This window comes from Ambystoma mexicanum, chromosome 4q (genome assembly GCF_040938575.1).
Source record: "Ambystoma mexicanum isolate Mex_15411 chromosome 4q, UKY_AmexF1_1, whole genome shotgun sequence".
NCBI lineage: Eukaryota > Metazoa > Chordata > Amphibia > Caudata > Ambystomatidae > Ambystoma > Ambystoma mexicanum.
In genome coordinates, this window is record NC_090928.1 from 294,989,702 (window position 1) to 295,003,471 (window position 13,770).

Consider the following 13,770-nt stretch of genomic DNA (forward strand, 5'->3'; position numbering starts at 1 on the left):
AGATCCAGAGTGACCCAGACCGCTGTGAGCAGAACCAGAGAGCTGACCCAGATCACTGTGAAGTGCCGAGACCAGAACCGGAGTCCAGTCCAAAACCTGACCAGATCCGTGGCGAGGCCTATTTCAAATTTATATTGTGAGTACCTAGCAGAACTGTGCAGAACCAATCTCTTAGTTAAAATAATCTAATCCAAACTATTTTAACCTAAGTAGAACAGCCCCCTAGAAATCGTGTCATCTGTCATTTGTAAAGCTGCACAACTGTCACCTGTCAATTCTGAAGCTGAAAGCTGTCACCTGTCATTTTGAGTTTTACTTTAAATCCGAAAATCTACCTTTATTTAATCGTCCGTATCTCTGGTACCGTTTGGGCTAGGAACGAAATTTAACTTTCATCTGAAAGCTTAGAATCTAAGCTTTCCAACGAACCCAAAACCGACTTGCTACTTTTGCCGTAATTACGATTCACGCACTCACAAATTTTGCCGCGATTTGCGATTTGGCCTGATTTCTTTACCTGTAAAAAGATAGCAGCTTTTTGCTTTCCTCTGCTAAAAATTCGTTTGTCTCTTAATAACCATCCCTGAATCATTGCTAAAGTGAGCCTGAACTAATACCAACACGCATCTCCCACTCACCCTGAATCTCTAGAGGGAATTAAAATCATTGGCACATTTTCCCATCCATTGCCATCACATTTAAAAAGCATTTTGGGCCTGTGTTTCAAACTCCTACCTGTTTCCTCTAAGCTTGCTGGGGGGGAACTGAATTTCGTATTGTATTTGATTGCATTCCTGAGAACTGTGTGCTCCTCTTTCCATCTCCTTCCATTTCTTACATTGCATAGGGGAGGGGGGTGAATTGCCAGAGAAAAAGTGATTATCTTATCTTTTGCTAAAATCATATCAAGTATTTCTGTACTGCATTTTATTCCTCATTGCTTTTCCCTTGAAATCATAAAATTATTTTTCCTACTTTATCCATCCTATACTAACTCCTCATTGATTGTAAAGAAGTGTGCTAGTGCCAGATTACCCATTGTTGATCAACATCATATATCTAAGTGTACTATCAGATATTAATTTATTATAAAGTGTGATATATATATATTGTTTAAATTCTCAAATAAACCTTTTAATTTGCAAAACAAACCTACTTCTTGGCTCAGTGGGGTCAGGGGGGTTCCAAGAGGGGGGTGTTATACAAGGGTGGTCATCCAGAGTACCGAACTAGACATAAAAATACATTAATAAGGGTTTTCCTCAGCATCCCAGACTCGACATTGACTTGGCTGTAGTGTTGATTGAATATCGCTTACAGGGGGTCTCACAGGCCACGCAGTCACGCTGCCTACACCAGGTGTTGGCAATCATGACTGCGCACCCCTCAGAACACACGTACCCCTCTCGCTCTAGCAAAAACATGTGTAAAACTGCACGCGCAACCCTCACAATACACGCATGCAGCCCATCCACCCTCCCCATGACCCACAGGCAGCCCATCACCGCAGTGCATGCCCCACAGGCAGCCCACACCACAGGGGGGACTTTTCCCACACGTTTTAGCTAGCGCGAGAGGGGTACGTGTATTCTGAGGGGTGCGCGGGGAGTTTCACACATGTTTTCGCAAGTGCGAGAGGGGTACGTGTGTTCTGAGGGGTGCATGGGGAGTTTCACACGTGTTTTCGCTAGCGCGATAGGGGTACGTGTATTCAGAGGGGTGCACGGGGAGTTGTGCTCACGTTTAGTTAGCGCGAGAGGGGTACGTGTATTCAGAGGGGTGCGTGGGGAGTTTTACATGCGTTTTCATGGTTGGGGGCTGTATGCTGGTCCACTGGCCTTTGCGCCATGTACTGGATTTGTCCTATGTTTATGGCGCACGGGGCGGGGTTGGAGGCATAACTGGCGCTGCTGCAGCATTGCTGCGCCACTCTGCACCATGGCTGGTTATGGATGTTGAAATCCATGAATATGCTGTGCGCTGAAATAGGTTTTCACGCACGCGGCTGGCGCAGACCGCCGCACGCGCACACTGTGCGCCAGCCGCATGCGCTACCTGTGCGCCGGATTCTATGAATTACCCCCATAATATTTATAAACTCTTAAATATTGATACTCTTTTTAATGGAATATAATATTTTGGTATGTATCAGGACACGGTATCCTCGTCCATATGGGCTAGGCAAATCCTTTTGCTCGCTAGGCCACACTTTTGAAAGGTTCCTTAGTTACAATTTTTAGACCACCCCAACCAAAAACTATTCTTTTGTGACGCACCCCTGATCTTTTGCATGCCACTTCGTTGTCAGAGGGGCATCTATCTTAAATCTACAGAGGGCATTTGGGTTCAATGGGTCCAGGATGAATAAAGGTGGCATATCCTATAAGAATACACACCCTGCATTGCATGCCCATCATTTATCCGGAAAGAGATGACCACTGTATCCACACTGATGAAAAAAGGCCTTGTTTCAACCTTAAATTTCTCTTGTTTTAAAAACTTTTGCAGATTTAAAATTTAGGAGAAGTGTTACATTGACTGCATGATTGCATTAAGTACGCATACTGTCAAACCCTTTAGTTTGTTCCTCCATTTTGAGGCTCTTATATATAATATGGATCAAGCAATCAGTGTAGATGTGAATTCTGATGAAAGGAAACTAGAGGAGTAAATGCAGGCAGAATTGAAAAATATCTTCCAGAATGTATCGAGATATATATAACTCTTTAAGTTGCATTGCATTGTTAATACTACTATCTAGTTAAAATCACAAATTAATTACCAGCATGAAAGGAATAGCGGCCCCAGCCAATCAAGAGAACGAAGGCAGACTTGATTCACTGGCATAAAATCATAGTCACTATTTCCAGCTGCTGCGTTCCTCTCCAGTCTTCCATTAATCGCCGTCTGCCTCCATAGCCTGTACCCTCCAACCACCCTCTACACCTCCTCCGAGTCTCCTGCAGACCAACCTCTGCTTCAGACCATCGCCACAACCCATCCACTTACCTGCCTCACACCAACTTATCTGTTACACCCATCCCACTCATAACCTCCATGGAAATGAAAAAGGGTTCAGGGGAACTTTCCTTCTCCATTTGTCCCTTCTCCATTTCAACCACTGACAATCCACTTTGTAGCCCGTTTTTAACATCTGAAATGGCGGCTGCACTGCTTCAAGCCTTAAAAAGGAAAGCTATTGGCAGCCCATGCATCGTGCCAGCATGCTAATAGCTATACCCCCAGCTGCGGGGCTTAACCGGCTGATAATGCATCCCACCTCAGGGAGGATTGCTTAAATAATAGTGAAAAGATTAATTTCAGCAAGTATCACTTACACTTACTCTGATAGTATGCAACACTCACCCTGGACTACTGCCTCAACTTACACTTTGCTTACATCCTCCGATCCAATGTATGCACCCTCTTCCTATAATTATGACAGTTTTTTTTATAAAACGCTTAAGTTTCTAAGCACAGACCCGGGAATGCGAGCCTGTGTCATTGCCACTGAGCTATACTACCTGTGACATTATAACAGGTTTGGGGCCGATTCATGGAATTATAGCGCAAAAAATAGCCTACTTGCGCCCAATCTGTGGCCAATCTGTGCACGCAACTATGTTTGTTGATTCATGGAATCGAATGCGCTGGACTTTTCCTGAACTTGTGTGGATTTTGCACTGGCCTGCCATGCCTGTGTGAGCCGTCAAGGGCCTTGCGTGAGACTCCGAGCAGTGGATGGGCATGGCCTGCACAGAGAGCTGGCAAGGGTGCTGAACACAAGAAATGGGGACTGACTTGCAAAGAAGTGGGCGTTCGAAGGCAAGCAGTCCCTTGCATGCCCATTATTGCATGGCAAGAGACGTATTCATGGACCCGAATGCGCAACGTCTCTGCTGGGAAATGCCCACAAAGGTCCTTCATAAGATCTGCCACCTGGAGGCTGACGTAAGTACACTTTCGCGTACGATTTCCAGCATGCAGGTGGGATTGCACGTCCTATTTCAAGGTGCATGTACTCAGTCGGGGTTCTGTAGGGGTGCGCGTACACTGTGTCGCAGGGTGCAGGAACGTTTTACGTGGGTTGGCAAGCACTTTTTCAGAGTATTTGCAGAGTTACGATTTTTCCGACACATGTTGTAGGGGTGCCGGATACAGTTACTGCGGACCCAAAGCATGCTCCTCGAGTCACAGGCCTGCTTACTGGGGACCCCACGCACTGTTTGAAGGGTGTGTGTATTCGCGCCTGAGGAACCGTGCAAATGTATCTAATCTGGCAGTTTCCAACTTTGTGTGTGGGCGTGTTAGGGGCGTTCCAGTCGGGACTTGCCAATACGGTTAATTTGCACGAACAATTCCATTAATAAGCATTGCACGCATCGTTCTTTCTGCACGCAGGGTGATGCAGTGTCCTTCTCGGCGCATGTCCCCTGAACGACATCTGCGCTAAATTCCATGAATCGGCACCCTTTGTCTCTGTTAACACTTTGGCATGCGGCTGTCACCTATATACCCCTGGAAGTAACCAACCTTCACCGTGCTATGTAATGAGCGCTGCAGCTGGTTACGACCAGGAATGCGCAAAATAAATACTCAAAAAACAAAAGGGTAAAACAATTATTCATTATTTGCCATAAAGTAATGCGACAGACACATTACACATATGTTCTCGCTTGCTGACTGAGGCAGGCGCATAGAGAACGTGAATGCTATTTGAGTGACCGCCACATATTTTTGATGTTTTTATTACTATTATTTATTATTTTCTTATTTGTCAAGCGCCGAAAAGCCCGTCGGCATCAGGGCGCCACAAAAACACGCAGGGCAGTGGAAACACGGGATGGGACTGGTAAAGTGAAGCATTTCGTTTTCAGTCACCTTCACAATGAAGCATGTACTCCACTCTATCTTGTCCAGTACTCCAGTCAAGCAAAAGACCCGGCTAGTTAAGTGGTTAAATGCATCTCCCACCTGCCTCCAGCTAATGGAATAAAGTTTGGCATTGGCGCAATGTTTTTGTTTTTTAAAATAAGTGAATACTGTAGATGGGAGCTTTTCATTTGGTTAATGGCCCACTTGTGTCCACTTTGTGGCCTGTTCGCCTATAATGCATATGGGAGGTGTCGGGGAATCGGTTGCGCATATTGATTTCCTGTTTTTTGAAGAGGCTAAGAGTGTCCTGCTCTAGGCTGCTGCTGAAGCTGTAATTTATATCACTTCAAAAACTACACGTACGGTGTATGTCCTTAAGCCGCATTACAGTGCACTCGAATCAACGCTAATTTGTAAACTGACTGCGGCAAAAGCATTTCTGCCGGATCAGTGTGCGCACACTCGCCTGTAAATCTCCGATTTGCGATAGCAGGCACATCTTCAGGTCTTTATGTAAGGAGCTGGCGCGAGCATTTGCGGTTACAAGTGTTACTACCCCAGGCCAAGGGCATAGCTAATTAGTTCTCTGACAGAAAAGTGTGGCGTCGTGTCTTCTCACGACGAACTAAACGTGCAGCTGGAGCCCCTCAAGGACGGCAAAGTTTCTTATCAAATGCGTCCCGCTCTTGCCTTGCACATCCTTTCTTCGTTTAATACTCACTGCTATGGACGAATTGCTGGAGGGTCATTTATTTATCCAGAGCACAGAGGTGCAGTATCCGTCATTGACGCTAGAAGTCGCTGGTGAGATACATTGAGCTCTTTTCCTTGATTCAATATATATATCCAGGCTGTACCAAATAGCAGACAAAGGGCCTCATCAGAAAGTGGTTGGTATCCCGGCGGTAAATGCGCTGGGATACTGCCCAACGCAGCCGCAATTCGGTGTCCGGCGCTATTAGCCCTGAATCCCAATTGTGGGGGGGCGCTAAGTCCCCATTCACCAATTACACCAAATGTGGCATTTTGGGCGCTGTTACCACGACGTTAATAGCGCTGTGGTAATAGCACCTTAAATGGGGGGAAAGTGGCCAGATTTACCTCCAACGTTCCGGCCAATCTCAGGATTGGGCAGAGAGGTAATGCGGAGGTAGCACTATTACCACCACATTTTTACTGCTCCGCCCGACCCTTGATGAGGCCCTTGCGTTATTCAGCTCTCTCTCTGTTGTGGCAGTAGTTGCAAATTACACCGCCCATGTGCAAATGTTTTGTTTTAATTCGCAACAGGTAGCCTTTAGTGCAGCGTAGCTGCTATACTACCCTCAAGATGCCACTGGGTGCTTACTAGCTATACGGCTTGGAACTTAGTTCTGGGTTTAATTCCCAGATGAAAGACAGTTTTTCCAAAATCTTTCGACAGGACATATCTCAAGTTCATGCTCTTTGAACTACAGCAGGCAAAATGCGAAACTCCCTAATGCAAAGTGTGTTTGTTGCATTGTATATCATGCTCTAGCTGTATACTTCTGGGCAATATTTTGAAAGTAGTAATCTAATGTAAGTATACCTTTAGCACAATGTCTGTGTTCCTGTACTGTGGCACTTTATACTTTGCTGATGCCCACATTAAACAACAATATGCATATTTAGGGACTGATCCACAAAAACATGCACATCGCAATAAGATGCATGGTTGCGTAGAGACATGCGCGGCTTTGCACACCTCATTGCAGCACATCAATTAACAATAAAAAACACCAAATGTGCGCAATCCGAATTTGCAGATTGTTGAGCACATGTGCAAATACGTCAGCATTTCAAGCCGCCTCAAAGGCGATATGCATGTTTCTGACACACCTCTGTTAAGTGTGCACATTTCAGAAGCAAAGGTCATGAGCATCATATCAAATGTGGCAAAAATGAGTGCAAGTAGCTCAAACCAGGAAGTAGCCTTTTTGCATGTGCGCATTTGGGAATGATAGGTGACCTTCGCAGTCCCAGGGTAAATGGTGTAGTTCATGAAACCATCTCAATTTTGTGATAGTAAACATTGAAAGATTATGAGCCTCATTACAGAGACGAAGCTGTTATGTTTCATAATGTTAGGAAGTGACTGAAACATTCCAACACAAAAGAACGGCTTCCATGATGTAACAAATGCACTTTTGCCAGGAATGAAAGTTTTATGTATGCTTATGATCTGGAGGGGCTAGTCAGTTCCTTAGAGTTGAAAACGAACCTGATTCTATCCGAATGACAAACAATATGCAGTTTATATACCCAGTTATACAATTTACATAATCACACATATTTTGTTACAAACCCATCCCCTGACCCTCCATTGGCTAACTCTAATACAAAGTAATGTAATCACCCTTGATCTAAAAACCCATTTCTCTGATATATTGACCCACTCAACAGTATTTTGCCACATCACAAGCTGCCTGTCTGCAAGAAACAGCAAAATGGCTGTGTTGGCTCCTGTGCACACCAGGACCTCAAAACTGTGTTTTTGCAACAACAAAAAGATGGCTGCACCATCCTGCCTAGCACACTTCAGGCAAGATGGAACAAGGGGACACACTGAAAAAGCATGCCAGTGTGTTCTAAAACATGTAAATGGAATCAAGTGAAAAGGCAGTACTGCTTGGCTGAAAACCCAACATTTCCCGTCAAAATAAAACTTTTCACCCTTTAAAAATGCTGGTTTGACGCTAATTTCATCTGTTCTCTCTCAAACTACTGTGATTAAAAAGACCCTGCCATGCCCAGGATATTGCATTGTGCCTCAGCAAAAGCAGGCATGATTTCTGAATGACAGGCCCAGTCATCAACTCTGAGAGAAATCAATAAGCAACTTCACTTTTACTTGCACGGGAATACGTGTTTATTTCTTTTAAAAAAGTATCCCAAAGCTCAGCAGTTCAAAGAGACTATAGCTGTCTGAGACAGGTCAGTTTCAAGATATCTGTGCTTCAGACAGACTGTTGCATTCAAGAAAACAACTATGGCTGCAAGGCAATATTGGGAAGGCGATGGGGCTGCCAAACCAAATTTAAAGAAAAAAATGCTAGCAGTTTTCAAAACGTGTAAAAATGGGATTTTGCCAAACTGAAGGAGGAAAATGCCCATTTAAAAAGTAAACTGTTGAAGGAAAGCCTCCCACCTAGACATGGGAAAGGGTTTGTGGCTGGTGGCCATTTTTTTATTCCACAGGTTTGTTTTAATTCAAGACTCAAAATAAGAAAATAAAGATTAAAACACATGGGCTGAGTTTGCAAGCTCCCAAAAAAAACAGTTATTCAAGTACCAGACGTGAAATTTCCCCCTAGGAAGGGAGGTACACCATAAACTTAAACTTCCACGACACGAAAGTGATAATTGCCAGCTTGAAAAACTTTGAATGGGCCAGGACAAAGAAAGTTCACATGCTCGTCAGACATTTGTCTGTGTTCCAGGTTGGGACAATAGAAGTCCTGGGACACTAACCTGTGAAGTGTGAAGGGGCAATAAAGCCTCCAATTAAGATGAGAAACCTCCACCTTGCCTTCAAGGAAATGACAGTTGGTTGCAGTTGGAGGAAGGAAAAATAAATGATCTACTTACAATGGACTGCCTTTTGGTTCCAAAGACTATTTTATAAATAAACTTTAAAGACTTTTATCTCTGCAGCAAGAATTAGTAAAAATTTAAAAAGTTTGCAGTTTTAAATATAATTTATGGGCTTTCTTTTAAGACTTGGTAGAATTCATTGATACCTTGGGAACAAAGATGGGAGATTATGGCAGATTACGAGAAAAGCATTTATGTTGCCAAGGCGAGTTTTTGTACATACATCCCTTATGTTAATCCACACCCATGTATAAAGTTCTAGAATTTTGAGTGATATAAATCTCATTGAAAAGCGCAAAAAAATAGTAGAAGGACGAAACAAGGTCTCATGGACTGGAGGATTGGACTGCAATGTGCTGCACAAAATATGTAACCTGTGTATATAATTTGCTAAGAGATTGCAATTTTATATGTTTGTGGCAAAATTGGATTTTAGTTAAAGTAACTACGGGAGGTTTTTGGACATTGTAAAACTCACACCATATATCTGACATAATTTTCTTGAAATCCAACCAACTGAGAACGAGGCGGAGACCATCACCCTTGTCCAATCTTGTTGTTGGAGGCGGGTTTAGTTAAGCCTGCCTCAGTCATATACTGTGATGATGTCATTAGGCATTATAAATAAGAGTCCCTGACAAGACTCTAGACAGACACCCACACACACTCTTCCTGACATTCCTGCTCTGCATTCCTGTTCCATTCATCCAGATTCCAGATACCAACTACAAGGCCAAAACATTGCTGACTGTACTCCAGGGCCGACTGCAAAACCCAAGCATTGCTGATCCTGCTCCAGCAAGGCCTGCATTCTGAAAACCACTAAATCTCCCATTAAAAGGGGGAAAGCTGTGGTGTTTTTGGGAAGCATCCTGATCCCACTAACTGCATAACTGCAAGCCTGCCATCCAGCTGACCTTTAGTATCCGGTGACCAGAATTGCCAATCCAGCAGTGCCATCCAGTGACCAGAACTGCCCAGCTGTTTGCCAGGCGTCCTTCCGTGTAGTGACCATAACCCTTGATGGTCCAAAATCCCAAATTAAAAGCGGACTGTAAGTATCAGACCTACCACATCTGAACCCATAGTATATCTTGTCTTGCCGTTGTCGTTATCCCACTCTCCAAGTCATCCTATCCTTATCCTGATAACTTGTTCAAACTGTCAGAATTATCCGTGCAACCTTGTCCTTGATTTTTAATGTTAGTGTGCCCACTCATTTTCGAATTGCATGCTTTGGTAATCCATTCTTTGTGATTGTTAGTGTCTTTGCACTGTTGCTTTAGTGAGGAATTATATTTGCTTCAATGTTTTTAACACACATTCATTATTTATTTGTCCATTTCCGAGTTTCATTTCATAACATTGCAAGGGGTTTAAAATCTGTTTTTCTCTCTTATTTGGGGGGGGAGGTCAGATTTAGATCCTGTCTCCTATTTCTCATTCCTGATTACCTGCTGCTTCTGTTTATCCACTCAGAATTGATTATTTGTGGGTTGAGGAACAATGCAGGGGGAAATTCTAACTTGGGGGCTATCTGTCCTAAATCAAAAAGTGCTCCTATTCTGCTGTGCTGTCTATATGTTTCCCTAGAAGATTAAACCCTGTGCATTGCTCACTTTCCCATTGTAATTATCAACCCATTGGTGATTGCTGCCCAATATTAAAAATGATTTCTTTTGAATGTTAAAATAAATAAATACATAAATATTGTATTTTACCAACCTGCCTCGTTCATGGTCCATTGTGACTCGGGGTATTTGAAAAAGGGGTGTGATATGAGTGGTGTACAATCTCAGTATTGAATCAACATAAAAGATAAGCATGTCAGTCGTGCACTTCATACTAGGTCGAGACCAAGGTGTATGTCGCCTTATTGAAATCCTTAACACATTGGGTACATTCACAAAGTACAACCCCTTTGACATGGGATCTTCTTACATTGTCAGTTTGACGTACTACACATAATACATTTATCATTCATGAATAACTCTGTTTATTATTCCACCATGTGACAAAAACATATCAACCCAAATGGTGATTGTGCAAGGCTTTCTGTTAAACACTTCAAGGCAATGCCCATATTATTTTTCTAGCATTCCTTCACATAATCCTATTTGGACTGCCATTTCAGGTCATACAGCCTTTGGCATGTATTCTGCTTATTTCCCTGAAAGCCCATAAACCATCAGCTCTCAATTTAACACTCCATGTAGCCGGACATTTCGGGTCATCAAAAACAAGCCTTTGTACTCCCACGGAAATTACTCTTTGTATCTCAGAACCCAATCGGCCATAGAAAGCTTACGAATGGCTTTCCACTCAGTTCTCCTCTTCAGACATTTGAGATGTTATCACAACTGCCCATGTGCAGTTCACATCCAAACCCCTTTCATGACCTTGGTCATCCAGCTTTCACCCTCCCTGCGAATCAAGGGACTCTGCGGCCTACTAAAACTCAAAGCAGGTAATACATGCATTCTGCAGTGTCTCCATGGACCCCCAATAATGAACCTCATATTTCCCAATTCCTTAAATGTGCCTGCAATCTAACCCACTGTCGAATTCCCACATGTTAGTTTGCCTGCATTAAGCTCGCCACTACATACTTCTTAGTGCTACCAATTGTAGATTGCACAATAGATTGTATCCATGCTACTGCTACGTTGCTGCCTACTGTGACTCTTTAATGCATCCAACTAAAACACAAAGTAACAGTCATTTAAATTTTTCTAAATACATTGAACACATATTTAATTGCAAAATCACATCTAACCGAGCAACACCATGGCCTAGTACAATTTACGCAGTGTGAACCTCTTTTCCGTGTGTGGCCCTAAATCAACTACCCCAACATTGTGTTGGCACAGCTCCTCTGTATAAGGGACCCCCTCTGCAGATCACTCCCCTTCAATGTGTGTTGTGGGCCAGATCTGGGTAAAGTATTCAAAGTTAGGTTTAGGATGACACTCAGTATGAACAAGTCCCCTTAGGCTACCAATACCCTGCCTGCGTATGTACCTCTGCTCTTAAGTGCCTATAGTATTCATTTATATTATTTTAAAAAAATGCATTCTAATTGTAGTACTTTATTAGTCCCCTGTACTGGACGCACAATGATCTCCTGCTATATGGCTGGACAAGAAAGATTAAAGTAGAGTATCAGTGACAAGGCTTAACCCCAGCACCTATGGCTTCTCACTTTCCCAGGCAAGTGTTCTAACCCCTTGTCCACAAATACTGCAACTATGACACATGTCTGAGTCAATCCAATGTGGTGTGTTGCTTTTATAAAGAAGGGCTTCCCCTCTTTGGAGGGAGTCATTCTGGACTGCAAGAAAAAGACATGTATACCTCTTTTGGGAGAGTTTATTTCCAAAGCCCTCAGCCATTGAGGTGAAGGAGTGTTCCAAGGCAGAGGCAAACTCTGCCCCTAACCACTCCCAGGGCACGTTGGCAAGCCTCTGTTAAGAGGTCCAATCCTTGTTAGGATAACAAGTAACTTGTCTCTGGTTGCATCATATCAAAAGCGCTTTGATGTGCAGGAAGTGTGGGAGACAGAAAGAAAAAAGAGAGGTCCCCAGAAACCTAAGATGGGGGAATCTCTTCTCGCCATGGTTCTGCTCTGCCTGCATGTCTAAACTCACCCTATTTTATAGCCATGTGCTTAAAAGGCCCTATGGTGTGCAACACAATATTGTTTGACAGGCCTTTGTCATGGAATTGGCCCTTTGATGCAAGGCTCTCAGGCCATCTTCAGCTGGGAGATCCCAGGGCTGGCAAAGGGGAAGTGACCCAACTTTCCAGGATGTCAATAGAGGAAAGCCTCCAGCCCTCTGCCCCATTCATTGAAATGGAGACAGGGGGTGCTGGTAATCCACATTCCTTTCAATAATTTTGTGAACCATCAGCCACCATACCAAAACCTAGGTATGGTTTATGTTTCCAAATTATCCTGCCAACAGGTTGATCGTTTATCATAATCATGTGGTTTCTGAAACTGAGGTGCTGATTTAAATGCAGCCTCTGTGTTGCAGTGGCGTTTGTTGCCACAGCAGCTGTCAAACAGGGCACCTGTCACCTCTGAACCTACTCTGTGCCACTGGAGAGCAAGAGTTGTGGATCAGGATACTGATGCAGCAGGGCACATGTGTACACTGCTCTTTTGGCATGGAGTTTGATGAAAAATGGGGTCTAATTAGCAGACAAAGATTCTGAGATGGATTGCTTTTACCATTTTATTGTAAATAAACATCAAAAAAGCTAGTGTTTCCATACCTTTGCCAGGTGACAAACCTTCACACAGTGCGTCTGAAAGCTTTGTGGTACCAGACACTGGCATGCAGTACGCGTGTGCACACAAGCAAGTCAAGTCACTCAGTGGCTGGGAAGTAGAACAGGATACTTTGTGACTCATGTTGACACGAAGGGTTCTATGAGATTTTATGTTTTTCTTTTAAGCCATTTTGCCGCAAATGTATGCAGGTGGCGACCAACCTGCAGCCGCTCTTACCCCCACCCACATTAATTGTTACCCATACCCACCCGCCACATATATTTGCAGCCAAATTCAGCACAAACATGTGGATGAATTTAGCTTCGACTAAATCCCCTGCAATGAAACCTCCCTATCCCGGCATGAGGACAAGGTTCTGAGAAGCAGAGGTTTGCAGGTTTATCCTCAGTAGGCTCTGGGTAGCGTTAGGTTGAAAAGCGCCTCAGATGAGACCGACGATATCGCTCTCTGTCAATGTCCAGGATGGCAAGCCTAGATCACCCAGCTTCCCTGACAAGAAATCTCCTAGACCAAGGTTCCTTAGTACCTGTGTTTCCTCTCTGGTGTGCACGGGTGCATCCACTCAACCTGCTTTCTTTTGCCACACAGAGCAAGGCAGGTAGTATGCACACACGTAACAAAAAAAAAACTGTTGATATCTGCTCGTTTTGTAGACTGTAGATTCACTCATTCTCTTGATGGTTGCTCCTGGCTTTCAGCCTCGTACACCCTTCTCCTTTTCTACCCTTCTCCTGAGACATTTAACTTCCCTGACCCTCAGCCCCATGTGCCATTATTTATATAAATAAAATCAGTCTCTACAACTTGTTCAGAGCAGCCTCTCCTTCAGGGGAGTTGCTAGGTCTGGAAAAGACCCGGGGCTAAGCTGATGTCGGAGCTGTCGGGATTGGGGGCTAGCTAGTCTTTTGGCTGTAGCTCCTGAGATTCTATCCGGGGCTACAACCAAAAGACCAGGGGCTATAGCCTCCTTAGCCCCCCCCCTA